Raw genomic sequence first — 16,436 nt, 5'->3', positions numbered from 1 at the left:
ACTATTATTTTCTGTTTGTTTGTTTTTGTTTTTTTTTGTCTTGCTACATTACCAAGTGCTCCCCAGACCTAAGAATTCTCTGGTGGAATCTTTACGATCTGTTAAGTGAAATAGGAATACAGGGTAGATGAAGGTGAAGTCCTACCCCCAGGTGATGGGCATGCCTGAATTCCTAGAGGCAGGGACAGGGACCTGGACAATAGGTTACTGGACTTGCCAGTCCTGTGCCATGAACTCATGAGACTCAAACTCCTACTGGCCTGGTCCCCTGACCAGGACCCTATTTAGTCCCTGACCAGCGGAGGCACCATTTTGCTCCATGACTGCTGACTCTCCTCAGGGATCCCATTTCAGCTCTCCACTGGGGTTGATCTCATTTGTTAGGATTGTTCTTCTGCTCTTTCTTTGCTTTTCTATCCTCATGGCTGTTTTCTAGCAGTGTTAATTGTATTTGAGACAGCAAGTTTTCTGGGGACGCGTGTCTACCTACAGTCGCTGGCTTTCTAATAAAGACTCATGATTTGACCTCTCAAAATGTGGTTTCCTGTATCTCATGAAAAAAGTCCCATATAACATTTGGAGTCCAAGTGAAATCCCAGTGCCAAGGGGAGCATTTGGGTTCCTTGAAGCCACACTGGCAAATTGCCTTGGCAATCCAAGTTGCCAGAGGGCAAAAGACTACAGGGCAGGTGCCATCTGAGACTTTTCTTAGGGCCCAATGGCTCTTCTGTCACTCTGACAGCCAGAATCGTAGACACCTGACATTCCATTAAATCGTTTTTTGTTGTCACTCAGGTATCCTCAGGAGTAAGTTTCTGTTTTACTCTGTTTTCTGTTTTCTGTGTTTTGGATACCTGGAGATCCATCCATTTGAACTATCAAGTGGGAAGAGGTCAGATGCAACCAGGCTCCACTGGTGGGCTCTCTTAGGCTGTGATTACAGTAGAATGTTTTGGCTTTTCTTTTGTTTCTGTCTTGGACTTGTCTTTTCTGCTTTCTTAAGAATCAATATCAGTTTGCAGTACGGCTTCTTTGACCCCTAGTTAACCTTGGCAGTTTGCAATTGGTATGTAAAATACTCTAAACTGAAAATGGCTGAAAGAGTAAAGCCACATGAGCCAAGGGTTTAGCTTCATGAGAACCCTACACTTCCACCAAGCTTGGTCCTACCCCCACCCATCAAGAAAGTATTCAAAGGTTAATTCATATATAAATGTTCCTTGTAGTGAAAATTGCCTCTTCACAGACCCTGGAGACTGAGATCCAGCTAATGTACCTTGCTAGCAAAATTTGTCTAAATGTATTAGCTAGATCTTGGTTATTTGTAAAAGATTCTGTTTGTTCATTGGCACAAAGTATTTGTTCTAAGTTTAAGTTTTTCTTTTTTAAATTTTATTTTATTGTAAAAGTAAGGTATGGAGGAGTTATAATTACATAAGTAAGATAATGAGTACAATCCTTGTCACTTGTTTTCTCCCACTTTCCCTTTCCCCAACTCCCTCCCCCACAAGTTGTAAAGTTCATTTACAACAAAGTGTGAGTACCACTGTTGCATTGGTTCACTCTTTGTCCTCTCTTTTTTTTTTTTTTTTTTTTTTTTTTTACTTTGTTGGTTGTGGAGCTTGAACTCTGGGCCTGGGTGCTGTCTCTGAGCTCTTCAGCTCAAAGCAAGTGCTCTACTACTTAAGCCACAGTGGCACTTTTGGTTTTCTGGTGGTTAATTGGAGATAAGAGTCACACAGACTTTCCTTTCCAAGCTGGCTTTGAACCATGATCTTCAGATCTCAGCCTCCTTAGTAACTAGGTGTGAGCCACCTGCACCCAGTTCACTTTTTGTCCTTTGTCTCACCACTTTGTTATTTCCCTTCCCTTCACCAAATCAGATAAACATAGATTCAGGACACAAGGTACCAAAATCAAAAATTGTGACAATAGGGGATAAATGAAAGGAGCGAAAAATGAAAGAAAAAAGGAATAACTTCACATAGTACATTGAAACAAAACAAATAAAAAAAAACCTTGTTTCCATATCTTGGAGTTTATTTTAATTAGCATCATTTTATTTTTTTTATTTTTTTTGGGGGGGGGATCCATTCATGGGGCATGAACTCTGGGCTAGAGCGCTGTCCCTCAGCTCTTCAGCTCAAGGCTAGTGCTCTACCACTTGAGCCACAGCGCCACTTCCAGCTTTTTTCTTTTTGCTTATGTGGTGCTGAGGAATCGAACCCAGGGCCTCATGCATGCAAGGCAAGCGCTCTACCACTGAGCCACCTTCCCAGTCCATAGCATCATTTTATGTCATATGAACCTAGACATTGAGCTAAGGTGATCCTCTGCTAGGACTATCCTAGACATATACTAATTATTACAACTGAAGGAAATCATGGAGCCTATGTTTCTTTGGGTCTGGCTTACTTCACTTAATCTGATTTTTTTTTCCAAGTCTTTCCATTCCTTTGCAAATGGGGCCATATCATTTTTTTTTCTGATGGAAGCATAGAATTCCATTGTATATACCACATTTTCTTGATCCATTCATTTACTGAGGGGCATCTGGGTTGGTTCCATATCATAGCTATGGTAAATAATGCTGCAATGAACATAGCTGTGCTGATAGCTTTAGTATAGCCTTTGTAATCATTTGGGTAAATGCCCTGGAGTGTAATTGCTGCATCATAAGGGATCATATGTTTAGTCTTTTGAGGAACTACTTTCCAGAGTGGTTGAGACAGTTTACATTCCCTTTTGGCTACATACCTGCCAGCATCCGTTATTATTTGTTTTGTTGATAATGGCCATTCTGTTAAGTTTTGCTAACCACATGGTTCCATAGTGCTATGAGCAAAAGTATCTCTTGCAACTGGAATTCCAGAAAACTTATAGCTGATATTCATTTTTGCACACTTTAAGACTTTTGTGCACAAGTGTGAGTGTGTGTGAGTGTAAATGTGTTCAAAACAATCTGGCATTTTGATACAAAAAATTCCACATGCTGTAAAAAAAAAAAGTAAATGGGTGGGTTTAAACTCAAACTGCAGAAAAGTAAATGGGAGGGTTTAAGCTCAAATTACAAAGAAGATCAACAGATTGGGTATTACCAAATGTTTCACAGGATTATTGCTTTACATTAAAGAGGAAGTTTAGTTAAAAAGATTTTCTAAGGGTTATTTTAAATGCAAATAAAAGCAATGGTGGTGTAAAGCACAAAGGGGAAGTTAGTAAAGAAAGGCCTTGGGAAGGAGATTTAAAATGGCTTCCTTTGGATATAAAGAATTAGGGGAGTCAGAGAGAAATGGCTTTGGAAAGGGAATTAAAAATGGATGAAAGGAGTTTGGGAAGTAAGAACTATCCTAAATGTTTATTTCAAAGAGGAGAAAGGGGGAAATTTAAACTTCCAAAGTTCACTTAAATATTTGTTTATGCCAAGTCTTTCAAATGAACACCCTTTTAACTAGAGTACTATTTTTGCTGTCTAATATGTGTTCCCAAGGATGTGAACTGCCTTGAATACAGAGCCATTTTCCTGAATTCTTCGATGTAATCACAGAGGTATGTCTTAGTAACAATGGTTTCAGTTAGTGTCCTAAAGTGCTATATTTAGTTAAAACTTAGAGAATATGATTGTTTAATTGCTGTTTCAAAACTCAATGGTAGACTGTTTTACCTTTACCTTGATCTTCTGTAGCAATTATAGTCAGGCCCACAGAGGGACAGATGACTCTTACAAGTTTGTCAGATTTAACTTTTATTTATTTATTTATTTTTTGGTCTGGTTGTGGGGCCTAAACTCTGGGCCTGGGCCCTCTCCCTCAGCTCTTCAGCTCAAGGCTAGAGCTCTACCACTTGAACCACAGCGCCCCTTCTGGCTTTCTTTTTATTTTTCTGCTTATGTGGTGCTGAGGAATCAAGCCCAGGGCCCCAAGCATGCAAGGCAAATGCTCTACCACTGAGCCACCTTCCCAGCCCTCAAATTTAACTTTCATTCTTAATAAGTTCCAGGTGAGTCCTGCTTGAAACTATTTCTATTTATCTCCTTTGCTTCAATTGGAAATAAGGAGCTATTTGGAAAGACTTGTTTGCTGTTATTCAATGCCCCCTCCAATGGTAGAATTTGGACAACTGGGACACATCATCCCAACAAGGAACAAAATGCCAAATGGCCAGCTGCAGTGGTGCACACCAGTAAACAAAGAGGAGGCTGAGATCTGAGGATCGCAGTTCATAGCCAGGCAGAAAAGTCCCCTTGAGACTCCTATCTCTAATTAACCAGCAGAATGCTGGAAGTGGTGCTGTGGGTCAAGTGGTAGAGCACTAGCCTTGAGCAAAAGAGCTTAGGGACAGTGCCCAGGCCTTGAGTTCAAGCCCCATGACATTGTCCCAACAAGGAGAAGACACCCCCAGGACAAAGCTTGTCCTAGTGACGAGGGAGCATCCAGATTGTAACTGGGAAGGTTGTTAAATGGGGGATAGTTTAAAATTAACAAAAACCCCAGTCCCCTGTATCTGCTCAAGGCCCTAACTGGCAGTAAGTTTTGATCCATCACCAGCCACATAAATTCATCTGTCAGGGAAAGGGGGGTAAGGCTGGAGTCTTAGTAAATCAAAACACTCTTCTGGAACCTGGCCACTTGGACCTAATAGACCTCACACACTCATGTAAAGTAGTCTTAATAAATATTGATATAAATTCTAAATATGATTTCTTAGCATTAAATGCCCTTGAAGACATTTTTTAAAAAAGAAGTTTATTGGCTAATGATAACATCCCAGTAGGGCAGGGACCTGAGATCATGACCTCTTGAGGGCTGTCTGGAAGCCTTCACGGATCATTGTTTTGCATTATGAGGGTCACCAAAGATCAAGTGCCCCCAATCAGACAGAAAAATACTTTTGCAAACTGAAGTGCTACACAGGCTGCACTAGCCTGCTGGATAAAAATGGCTTTTAAACTCCTGCAGATCAACTTTTACCTAGATGGGCAGGGCCCTGTGCAGTTCTTCTTGGTACCTCTATCATTGTAACTCATTTTATAATGGGTCCCAACTTTGACAAAGCCTGAAAAATTTGCCAACATTATGACATAGGTGGACTAGGTCTGTTTTCCCACTGGTATGATCACCTGGCCTCTGTCTTTTTCATCTGCTGGCCTGTAGAATTTGCCAAAGGGATCTCTGTTAAATTCAGAGGTAAAAATGAGGCTGCCTGCTGTTCAAAATGGGACATATTTAGACATTCTTACTGTAACCCAAGAAGAAAACCTGCATAGTTGTAAAAATGTTAAATGTTGTTCATAACTCTGCTCTTAGCTTTAATGAGCTCCTTACCTAATGGTTTGTCTTTTTTGGTAATAATATGTGGGAGATGTTAATTTGTTGTTCCTTATATTGTTTCTGTGGCTTGTTATCCTCCCTAAATTCCCATGTGGCTTCCTTTCCAGTTTGTAGTTAAAAAAAAAAATGGCTCCTAATGATATCTGATTTTGGCATTCCACAACTAAATTTCTCATGTCACTCCTTGGTAAGATAGGTCAAGACTTCAGCTCTCTGGCCAGGCAGGGTCAGTGCCCCTAGTCAGCTTGAAGCAATTACAGATGATGGATCTTTGTCCATGAACTTCCTGTAAGATTGAGAGACTGAATTCATTTTCTGGAAAAATGAGACAGAATAGGCCAAGAAATTGGGAAGGGGAAACAGTGGTAACAAGTACAGATGCTTTGAGTGTGCCTTCTATGTCTGCCCAGGAGATCTTAGCCTTATTGGAGGAAATCTGGTTACCAAAAGTTGTTGCCCTGGTACCTTGTCCCAGACATAAAAGGCAATTCGATAGTAGTAAAAGGAAATCACACAGCCATTGCTACTGCCTGAGAAGCTGTCTTAAAACTATTGGGGCCCCTAAATATTTTAATGATTGTTCCCAGCCCTAGCCTGCCATCTAAGCAAGCATACTTAGAGGAAGCAAACAGGAGAGCATTGCGAGATAGATTTCACTGAAGTCAGATCCCCACCTTAGGTTAATTTAATAACGTGTCCTTAATTAAATTTCTGCAGAACTAGATTACACCTGTAATCCTAGCTACTCAGGAGGCTGAGATCTGAGGATCATGACTCAAAGCCAGCCCAGGCAGGAAAGACCACGAGATTCTTATCTCCAATAAACCACCAGAAAACCAGAAGTGGTGCTGTGGCTCAAATGGTAGAGCGCTAGCCTTGAGCTGTAGACCTGAGGGATAGTGCCCAGGCCCAGAATTCAAACCCCACAACCAAAAAAAAAAAAAAAAATTCTTACAGAACTTACAGGCAACACAGCAAGAGGTATATAAACAGATCTGGGAGATACTGCCACTGTCCAATCTGGAGATTCTTTTTGGGTTAAGAAGTTCATCAAGGATGGCTTCACTGCCACCTGGAAGGGACCCTACACTATCATCCTGACCACCCCCACCATAGTAAAAGAAGTCAGGATTCTTGCCTGGCTTCATCATATACATTTAAAACTTGCTGATTGGGGATAAAAGGCACATGCCACTTTGGATCTGCTGAAAGCTAAGATTTTTGTGTCAACCTCTGTCAACTCCTTCCCTGGAAGCTTCTTTGTGTGGACACTATTTCTGTGGTACATAAAATTGTAAACTTGGGGGCTGGGAAGGTGGCTCAGTGGTAGAGCGCTTGCCTTGCATGCATGAGGCCCTGGGTTCGATTCCTCAGCACCACATAAGCAGAAAAAAAAGCCGGAAGTGGCATTGTGGCTCAAGTGGTAGAGCGCTAGCCTTGAGCTGAAGAGCTGAGGGACAGCGCCCAGCCCCAGAGTTCAGGCCCACGACCGGACCCTCCCCCCCCCCAAAATAAATAAATAAATAAATAAAATTGTAAACTTTGCCCAGCTGATCTGGGAAAGGATTGCTGGCTATGTTTAAGTTCAAAGCCCCTGACTGTATGGGTATCAATCATGCTGAGCCAACTTTGATTGCTGGAGATTCCCCAGTTGCAGGTGGGAACATCCCAGGCAAAAACTAAAAGGGGAGTCTGCAGTTCCCCTTAGGGGAACTTGTTGTTCTGATGCTGATAAACAGGTCTAGTAGGAGAGCCTCTTTCCTATACTCTGTTCATGGTCCTAAGGGCCCAATACAGCCCTCTCAGTGAAGAATCAATTATTTGATTCTATATACATAAAACCAGAGGGGAATAAAATAAGGATAAAATAAGGCCATCTTGGCCACATGATGGATGGCAGGGATTTGGGTTTAACTGGCACCATTTTGGCTTCTCAGTAGATGAAGGCAAAGTTCCACCCCCAGGTGATGGGCATGCCTGAATTCCTAGAGGCAGGGGCAGGGACCCGGACAATAGGTTAATGGACCTGCCAGTCCTGTGCTATGAACTCATGAGGCTCAACCTCCTTGTGACCCTGTCCCCTGACCAGGACCCTATTTAGGCCCTGACCAGCTCAGGGGCCATTTTGCACCATGCTTTGTGTCAGCTGACTCTCCTCAAGTCACCATGGTGTCCCACTTCAGCTCTCCAGTGGAGTTGATCTGGTTTGTTAAGATTGTTTTTCTGCTCTTTCTTTGCTTTACTACCCCTGGCTCAATTTTCTCACAATGTTAAGTGTATTTGAGGCTGCAAGTTTTTTTTGGGACATATGTCTGCCTGCAGGCTCTGGCTAATAAAGACTTGTGATTTGACCTCTTAAAATGTGGCTTCCCTGTATCTCATAAATGAATTCCCCTATAACACAAGGATAGGCTCTTATCATTGAAACTAGGTTTTTAGAGCCCAGGCTCAAAGTCTAGGAGTCCCAAGTTAGGTCCAGCTGTTTCAGTACATTTTCAGCCTCTTTCTGAGGCAAGAAATTAGAGCAAGAACTGAGAAAGGAGCTGGACACCAGTGGCTGACACCTGTAATCCTAGCTATTCAGGAGGCCGAAATCTGAGGATCGCAGTTCAAAGCCAGCCTAGGGGAGAAAAGTCCCCATAGGACTCTATCTCCAACTAAGCACTCAAAAACAAGAAGTGGAGCTGTGGTAGAGCATTAGCCTTGAGCAAAAGAGCTCAGACACAGAGCCTAGGTCCTGAGTTCAAGCTTCACAAGTGACAAAAAAAGAAAAAGGTAAGCACACTTAAAACAGAAGAGCCCCAACCACCTCTACTTAATTTTTCATATTGTTTCTAGATGACTCCGTGTTCTTGACCTCATATATGGTATATACATGTGCACATCTGAGGGAGGCGAGGAGGAGGGTACACAATCAGAGGGAAATGGGAAAAAATACAACAGAAGGGCCCATCAGCTGCAACTCAAGGGCAGAAGTGGGAGGGAGGGACTGAGAGGGAAAGAGGGAACAGTTTACACTAAGCAAAAGGAAAGAAATGTGTATTACCCAAGCTGGAAGAAATAGTTGTACTGTCAAAGTTTACAGAATTCACAAACATTATAGACCATGATAATGACATTTGCCGTGTGAAGGTTAAAATGTGTTTGTGACTTAAAGTATCAGTATCCCACAATACTGTGAAATTTGTGAATCTATGTGATTACTTAATAAAAATAAAAAATTATTTTAAAAAATTTAAAAAAACAACAACAACAAAAAGTCCCAACCCAAGTGTGCCTGGTTGACCTTTAGCTCAGTCTTCCAGAGAAGTTATCACTGGAACTGTAGAGGAATTCATGGCCTCCTAGATGATCTCTTGAGTTTTGGGCTTTTTTTTTTTTTTTAAAGATGATAAGGCATTGGTTGTTTGAGCAGCAGTTTGCCTCCCACACAAGATGCTTATCTGTGAATCTTCTCTTGCCTGAAACCTTGGGTGATTGCAAAGAGACTGCAGCAAAGAAGACTGATCAGATCAAAGGGCACAGATACAAAATTGGAAAAATTATTCTATATGTTGCCTCTTACACCATTTACAAAAGGGGAGAATTTGTTCTTTTCCCATTTGTATCCCTCCCCCCCTTTTTTTTGCCTCATTGCTGTGGCTAAGAATTCAAATACATTATTGGGTAACAGCTGGAAGAGTGGACAATTTCATCTTACTCCTTACTTGATAATTTTGTCATATTCTTGACTGTAGAGGAAATGGTTTCAGATATTCCCTATTTAGTATAATAGCGCTTATCAAACCTCATCATCTTAGAGTTTACTCTTAGCTTTTTTTTTTTTTTTTTTTTAATCCGGTCATGGGGCCTGAACTCTGGGCCTGGGCATTGTCCCTCAGCTCTTCAGCTCAAGGCTAGCACTCTACCACTTGAGCCACAGTGCCACTTCTGGCTTTTTAAAAATTTTTTCTGCTTATGTGGTGCTGAGGAATTGAACCCAGGGCCTCATGCATGCAAGGCAAGCGCTCTACCACTGAGCTACCTTCCCAGCCCTACTCTTAGCTTTTGTAACTACATTTTGCTTTTGTGATGCAACCTTAAAGAAAGGACTGCAGGGCTGGGAAGGTGGCTCAGTGGTAGAGCGCTTGCCTTGCATGCATGAGGCCCTAAGTTCGATTCCCCAGCATCACAGAAACAAAAAGAAAAAAAGCTGGAAGTAGCGCTGTGGCTCAAGTGGTAGAGCACTACCTTGAGCTGAAGAGCTGAGGGACAGCGCCCAGGCCCAGAGTTCAGGCCCCATGACCGGACCCCCCCCCAAAAAAAAAAGAAAGGACTGCACACTCTTACATGAAACTAGTTCCTTATGGTTTGACAAGATAGATAGATAGATAGATAGATAGATAGATAGATAGATAGATAGATAGATAGATAGATAGATAGATAGATAGATAGATAGATAGATATCCACTGTTTGTTCCACTTATGTTCCTGTGTAACAGGTCACAGAGACAATCATAGAACTGGGTCAGGCTGTGTAATGACCTGGGAGCGAGAAAATCCATGGAGGCATGCTTAACGTTGACAAAGGAGCTTTATTAGTTGGTCTGAAACTGTCCTGTCCTGGGTTACCTCAGAACTAGGAGCAGCTGCAACCTCCAAGGGGGCAAGTTGGTTTTTTTTTTTCCTTTTCCTTCCTTCCTCCTTCCCACAGGCCTCACCCCTCTGCTCTCCACAGGCCACTCTGCTCTCCACAGGCCTCTCCATTCTCCACATGCTTCTCACTCCTCTCTCTTCTCCACAGGCCTCTGTGCTCTCCATAGGCCTCTGCGCTCTCCACAGGCCTCTGTGCTCTTCACAGGCCTCTTGGTTCTCCTCAGGCCTCTTGGTTCTCCTCAGGCCTCTCGGCTCTCCTCAGACCTCTCCACAGGCTTCTTGGCTCTCTGAAGGCCTCTCTGCAGGACTCTTGGCCCTCCAGTCTTTCAGCTCTGCAGACCTCTGCAGGCCTCTCTGCTCTTCACTGGCCTCTCTGCTCTCCGCAGGCCTCTCAGCTCTGTGCAGGCCTCTCAGCCCTGCAAAGGCCTCTTAATCCTCCCGTCTTTCATCTCTGCAGAGGCCTCTCGGCCCTGTGCAGGCCTTTCTGCAGGTGTCTCCACCAGTGCGGGCCCCCTCAGGCCTCTCTGCGGCCAGAGCTCTCCTCAAGCCTGAGGAGAACCGGGGCACTGTTCTGCTCCAGGACGTGCATCTCTTGTGGCCTCTTGCAGCATGTCTTTTTCTCTGTCTGCCCCCTCCAGAACACCAAGCCTACATGTGTACATATATATATATATATATATATATATATATACATACATATGTATGTATATGTGTACATATATGTACATATATATGTACATATATGTGTACATATATGTGTACATATATACATACATATATATGTGTGTATATACATATATATGTATATACATATATATATATATATATATATATATATATATATATATATATATATATATATACACAACCCCCCAGGGCCTGGCTTGTGTGGTGGTGACATCAGCATGGGATAGGAAGTCCTGCCCCTCTGTTTCTCACAGCTGCCCTTGATTAGTGCCTGCTTACTCTATTGTTTAGCTTCTGTAACTTCTCGTTTGGCTTGCACCTGCAGGAAAGAACCATTGAAGACTTTCTAGCCCTGAGGAAACAAGGAGAGGGGCTCAGTGGTAGAGTGCTTGTCTTGCATGCATGAGGCCCTGGGTTCAATTCCTCAGCACCACATAAGCAGAAAAAGCCAGAAGTGGTGCTGTGGCTCAAGTGGTAGAGTGCTTTGAGCTGAGAGCTAAGCGACAGTGCCCAAGCCCAGAGTTCAGGTCCCATGACCAACCAAAAAAATAAATAAATAAATAAAACAAGGAGATGGGTTTTCTGCTTCAAAAGGGGCCATGAGACCAGGCTTGGGACTGTCCTTTGGGCACCCAACTGCCCAGTGTAATCCTGGCTGGTAATAACGACTTTCTGTTGGCTATGTACTTTGTGTCTGTGTGGATTCTCCTGGTGGCTTAAACCACAACATTTTGGAGGCCCCAATGAGAGCCCCAGGATGCAAGACCCAGGTTATATCAGCAGGTGGCCGGGTGCCAGGGAAATAGACCAAATCAATTCCTAGGGGAGTTACCACCTGACACATTCCAGGGCCCCTGGAACCACACTTCTCTCCTTCCTGTTGTTCTAGGTGCCGCCAAGGCTTCCACCCTAAATTATTTTTGACATCATAGAAAGTCGCTTGTGGAAGTGGCGCTGTAGCTCAAGTGGTAGAGCACTCGCCTTGAGCTGAAGAGCTGAGGGACAGCTCCCAGGCCCAGAGTTCAAGCCCCACGACCGACAAAAAAAAAAAAAAGAAAGTCGCTTGTTCTTGGAGATCTCTAGAGGTAAGTTTGTGTGGGGCGTTCTCTATGTAGGACATGGTGGAGAGGCCAGATGCAGCTGTCAATCAGTGTCCTAGGACCATGTGAGATGTCACTGGCCCTTTGTAATTGCCTCAAGCCTTGTTCAGGACTTTTTTTTACTTAAGTCTTGGTGGGTGAATGTGTGGTAGGCACCTAGTTTTGTTCTGCTATTGTTTCTGTTGGTATTTGTTTTGTTTGTGTTGGTTGTTTTAACAATGGAGGGAAGTTCAGGATGTCCTAAAACTCCTTTGAAGTATATGCTCAAATATTTCAGAGATTGGATTTTATTGGGGAGGAGTATGGCATCCACCTCTCCTTGGGAATACTACGGGCCCTCTGTGAACTTGAATGACCCACATTCAATATGGGGTGGCCCAGTGAGGAAACCTGGGACATCCAGACAGCTCATGCTCTCTGGCAAGTAGTTACTGGAAATTCCAGCCACCCTGATCAGTTTCCCTACTTTAACCACTGGTTGTTTTTGTTACAGAACCCTCCACCTTGGATGAAAGCTTGTGTCTTTTCCTCAACCACTGCATTTTTTTTAGAGGGAAAAGAGAAACCAAAAGTGCCACCAGTACTATCAGCTCGCCAGGAGGAGGCTGACCTCCCCCAACCCTACATGCTCCAATGGGCAGGCAGCTTGAGGGTAGATGGGCAAGGAACAGGTTTCTTCCACCATGGGGCTTCTCTCCCCGGTTCTACACAGAGTGGCTGGGATGGGGAAGCAAGCAGGCCCTAGAGGAAGCCAAAGCTACTTCTATCCTCCCCTTATGGGAAGCCCCTCCTACAGGAGCCAACTGTTGGGCCTCTGATATCCAAGGCACCTGCCTCTTGATGGTCTATGCCCTAGTCTCCATTAGTGATCTTTATAATTGGAAAACTCAGAATCCCCTCTTTTCAGAGAAATCTCAGGTACTTGTGAGTCTCTCCTTGAGACTGTCTTTTACATCCATCATCTCACCTGAGATGACTACCAGCAGCTCCTAGCCACTCTTTTCACATCTGAGAAGCAAAATAGAATCAGGCTAGAAGGCAGGAAGCGTGCTTGGGGATCTGGGACAGGCAACCTCCTGGCAAAGACACTTGTGTAAGGATGCTTTCCCTTCAGAGACCTCCCTGGGACCCCAATACTGATCAATGTAAGGAGAGACAACTTTCACCAGATTTTGTTAGAGGAAATAAAGGCAACTGCCAGGAGATACAAAATATTTCTAAGGTTAAGTGAGGTAATTCAAGAACCTCAAGGAACTCCTGCTGGGTTTTTGGAGCATCTCCAGGAGGCTAACAGGGTCTATACCCCAATAGACCCAGATGCTCCTGAGAAGCAGTGAGCCATAAATATTACCTTTGTTTCACAGTCAGCCCCAGAAATCAGAAGAAATTTGCAGAAACTCAAAGGTTTTGAAAGTATGAATAGATCTCAGTTGCTAGAGATTGCTCACAAGGGTTATAATAATCATGTCTCAAGGGAGGTCAAAGAACAAGAAGTTCACTAAGGAAGTTGTGGCAGCCCTCGTAGGGACACACAAGGTGAAGTTCAAAGGAAGAGGAAGGAAGAAGAAAAAAAGAGCAGATAAGGACCAATGTGCCTACTGTAAGAAGAAAGGTTACTGGAAGAGCCAGTGCCCTGAAATGGGAAGAAAGAAGGATGCCCAGTCCTCCAACCTGGAGAAGGCATGACAGGGCTAGGGCTCCATTTCATGGACCCCATGATGTCAGCAAAAATCAGGGGCAAATTGGTTGAGTTCCTCCAGGACACGAGTGCAGCTTCTACAGCTCAGCAGACAGCCATCCAAGGAGTCATGGAAAAGATTGCCTCAGGACTGTAGACAAGGTACTGTGACACATTCATTTCTTATTATACTGACTGCCGTGTCCTTGTGGATTCTAGGGTTCACTGAAATTGCCAAACCCCTGTATACCCTTCTCAGGGGAACACAACTTCTGGAGTGGACTGAGGCTGAACAAACTGAGACTTTAAAGAAAAGCCCTTGTGCCCATACCAGCCTGGCCCTATCAGATGTCACAAAGCCCAATCACTTATTCATGGACGTGGCTAAAGGGACAGCAAATGGGGTTCTTATCCAAACTCTGGGACCCTGGAAGCAGCCTGTGGCCTACCTATCCAAAAGGCTGGATCCAGCGTCCATTGGCTGGCCAGCCTGTATTTGAGTGGTAGTGGCCACTGACATGCTCATAAAGGAGGTTGACAAGCTGTAACTCTGGGACAGGAACTTTCGCTAACTTCTTCCCACTTGATTGAGACCCTCTTGAAGATGAAGATTATTTCACTTTATTTATTTATTCATTAATTAATTTATTTATTTATATTTTTTGCCAGTCCTGTGGCTTGAATTCAGGGCCTACACACTGTCCCTGAGCTGCTTTTTGTTCAAGGCTAGCACTCTACCTCATGAGCCACACCGCTACTTCTGGCTTTTTCTGTGTATGTGGTGCTGAGGAATTGAACCCAGGACCTCATGGATGTGAGACAAGCACTCTATCACTGAGCCACATTCCAAGCCCAAAGATTTTTTTTGGGGGGGGGGTCCTGGGGCTTGAAATCTGGGCCTGGGTGCTGTCCCTGAGCTCTTCAGCTCAAGGCTAGCTCTCTAGCTCTTGAACCACAACACCACTTCTGGTTTTCTGGTGGTCTATGGGAGGCAAGAGTCTCACAGATTTTCCTGCCTTGGCTGGCTTTGAACCGTGATCCTCAGATCTCAGCCCCCTGAGTAGCTAGAATATAGACATGAACCTGGCACAAAGATTACTTTTTTGGGAGGTGGGGGGATCCGGTCGTGGGGACTGAACTCTGGGCCTGGGTGCTGTCCCTCAGCTCTTCAGCTCAAGGCTAGCGCTCTACCACTTGAGCCACAGCACCACTTCCAGCTTTTTTCCTTTTGCTTATGTGGTGCTGAGGAATCGAACCCAGGGCCTCATGCATGCAAGGCAAGCACTCTACCACTGAGCCACCTTCCCAGCCCTACTTTTTTTTTTTTGGTTGGTCCTGGGGCTTGAACTCTGGGCCTGGGTGCTGTCCCTCAGCTCTTCAGCTCAAGGCGAGTGCTCTACCACTTGAGCTACAGTGCCACTTCTGGTTTTCTGGTGGTTTACTGGAGATAGGTCCAGGCTGGCTTTGAACTGCAATCCTCAGATCTCAGCCTCCTGAGTAGCTAGGATTACAGGCATGAGCCATCAGTACCCGGCCCAGAGATTACTTTTAAAGATGAGTGCCAGTGGGTGACACCTGTAAATCTTAGCCACTCAGAAGACCCTCTAGAAAGATGGATGTCCAACGCCCAGGTAACCCACTAACAGGTGCTCCTCTTGGACCAACCCTGAATCAGGTTCTTCAGAAACTCAGCCCTCAACCCAGTCAGCCTGTCACCCAATGATGACTCAGAATGACCTCTGCATGACTGTATAGAGACAGCCGACCTGATCCATTCCACCAAACTGGACCTGACTGATGTTCCGCTGCCAGAGGCATATGAGGTATTGTATACGGATGGGAGCAGTTTCATTCATGACAGCATAGGGTCCGCAGGGACAGGAGTAGTCACAAAACACTGAACAATCTGGGCCTAGTCCCTCAATTGAGGGACATCAGTGGATACATATATCTTTAAATGTCAAACCAAAAGGAACTAGTCTCATGTGAGAGTGTGCATTCCTTTCTTTAAGATGGAGTCACAAAGGCAAAATGGAGTTACAGAAGCTAAGAGTAAACTGTTAGATGGTGAGGTCTGATACATTAGAATGATGTTGGTTGTAGGCTTCACACATGTAGATTAGATGATTGTATAATTGTTATCTTTATTTTGTTCATGTGCTATATCATAGATTAATAGATTTGTGTAATTGTGATTCAACAATTATTCTTGAAGTCTGTAATAAAAACATTTTAGTTGTGGTGTATTCTCTCTTTAATGTGTTGTTTCACTTTACAAGTTTGTGTGTGTGTGCACGCGCATGTGCATACACCCCAGTACTTGGTCTTGAACTCAGGGACTGGTCACTGTTCCTTGCAGACACTACACTTGAGCCACAGCTCTTTGTATGGCTTTCTTTCTTTTTGGATACTTAACTGGAGATAAAGACTTTCTTGCCTGGCTAGCTATAAACTGTGGATCCCCAGATCTCCGCCTTCTGAGTAGCTAAGATATACAGGTGTCAGCCTGTATTTTATTCAGAAATTTCCACTCGCTTCCTTTTTCTTTTTCTGCCAGTCTTGGGGCCTGAATGCTGGGACACTGTCCCTGAGCATTTTTTCTTTTTTGCTCAAGGGTAGCACTCTACCACAAGAGCCATAGCTCCATTTGAGCAACAGCTCTACTTCCAGATTTTCAGTATTTCATTGTAGCTAATAATGTCATGCACTTTCCTGCCTGAGCTGGTTTTGAATCATGATCCTCAGATCTCAACTTCCTGAATAGCAAGGTGTGAACAACTGGCACCTGGCCCACTCTCATTTTCTAATCACCTGTTAAAGGTCCTACTTCATTGCCATTGCAGTAGAACTGGGTGAATTTAGGAGACACAAACATCCAGATCATAGTAAAAATCAAGAGTTCTGTTTCTGGCATCTGAGTTGGAGATGTCTAGTAGTAGCCACCCAAGTATAGAGGGTGACATGGCAATTAGACATAAGCCTCTGGAGAATGATATACCTGCCCAG

At 43.9% G+C, this 16,436-nt stretch overlaps 1 protein-coding gene across 1 annotated transcript in view; it reads right to left on the bottom strand.

Annotated features, from left to right (window-relative positions):
- The window catches only part of Cul2 (cullin 2), a 120,608-nt gene that overhangs the window by 6,649 nt on the left and 97,523 nt on the right, over nt 1-16,436 (bottom strand). The window lies entirely within an intron of this gene.

Source organism: Dipodomys merriami, unplaced genomic scaffold (assembly GCF_024711535.1).
Source record: "Dipodomys merriami isolate MVZ:Mamm:240054 unplaced genomic scaffold, mDipMer1.0.p SCAF_4, whole genome shotgun sequence".
In the NCBI taxonomy this organism is placed as follows: Eukaryota; Metazoa; Chordata; class Mammalia; order Rodentia; family Heteromyidae; genus Dipodomys; species Dipodomys merriami.
This window is presented reverse-complemented; position numbering and strand designations above follow the sequence as displayed.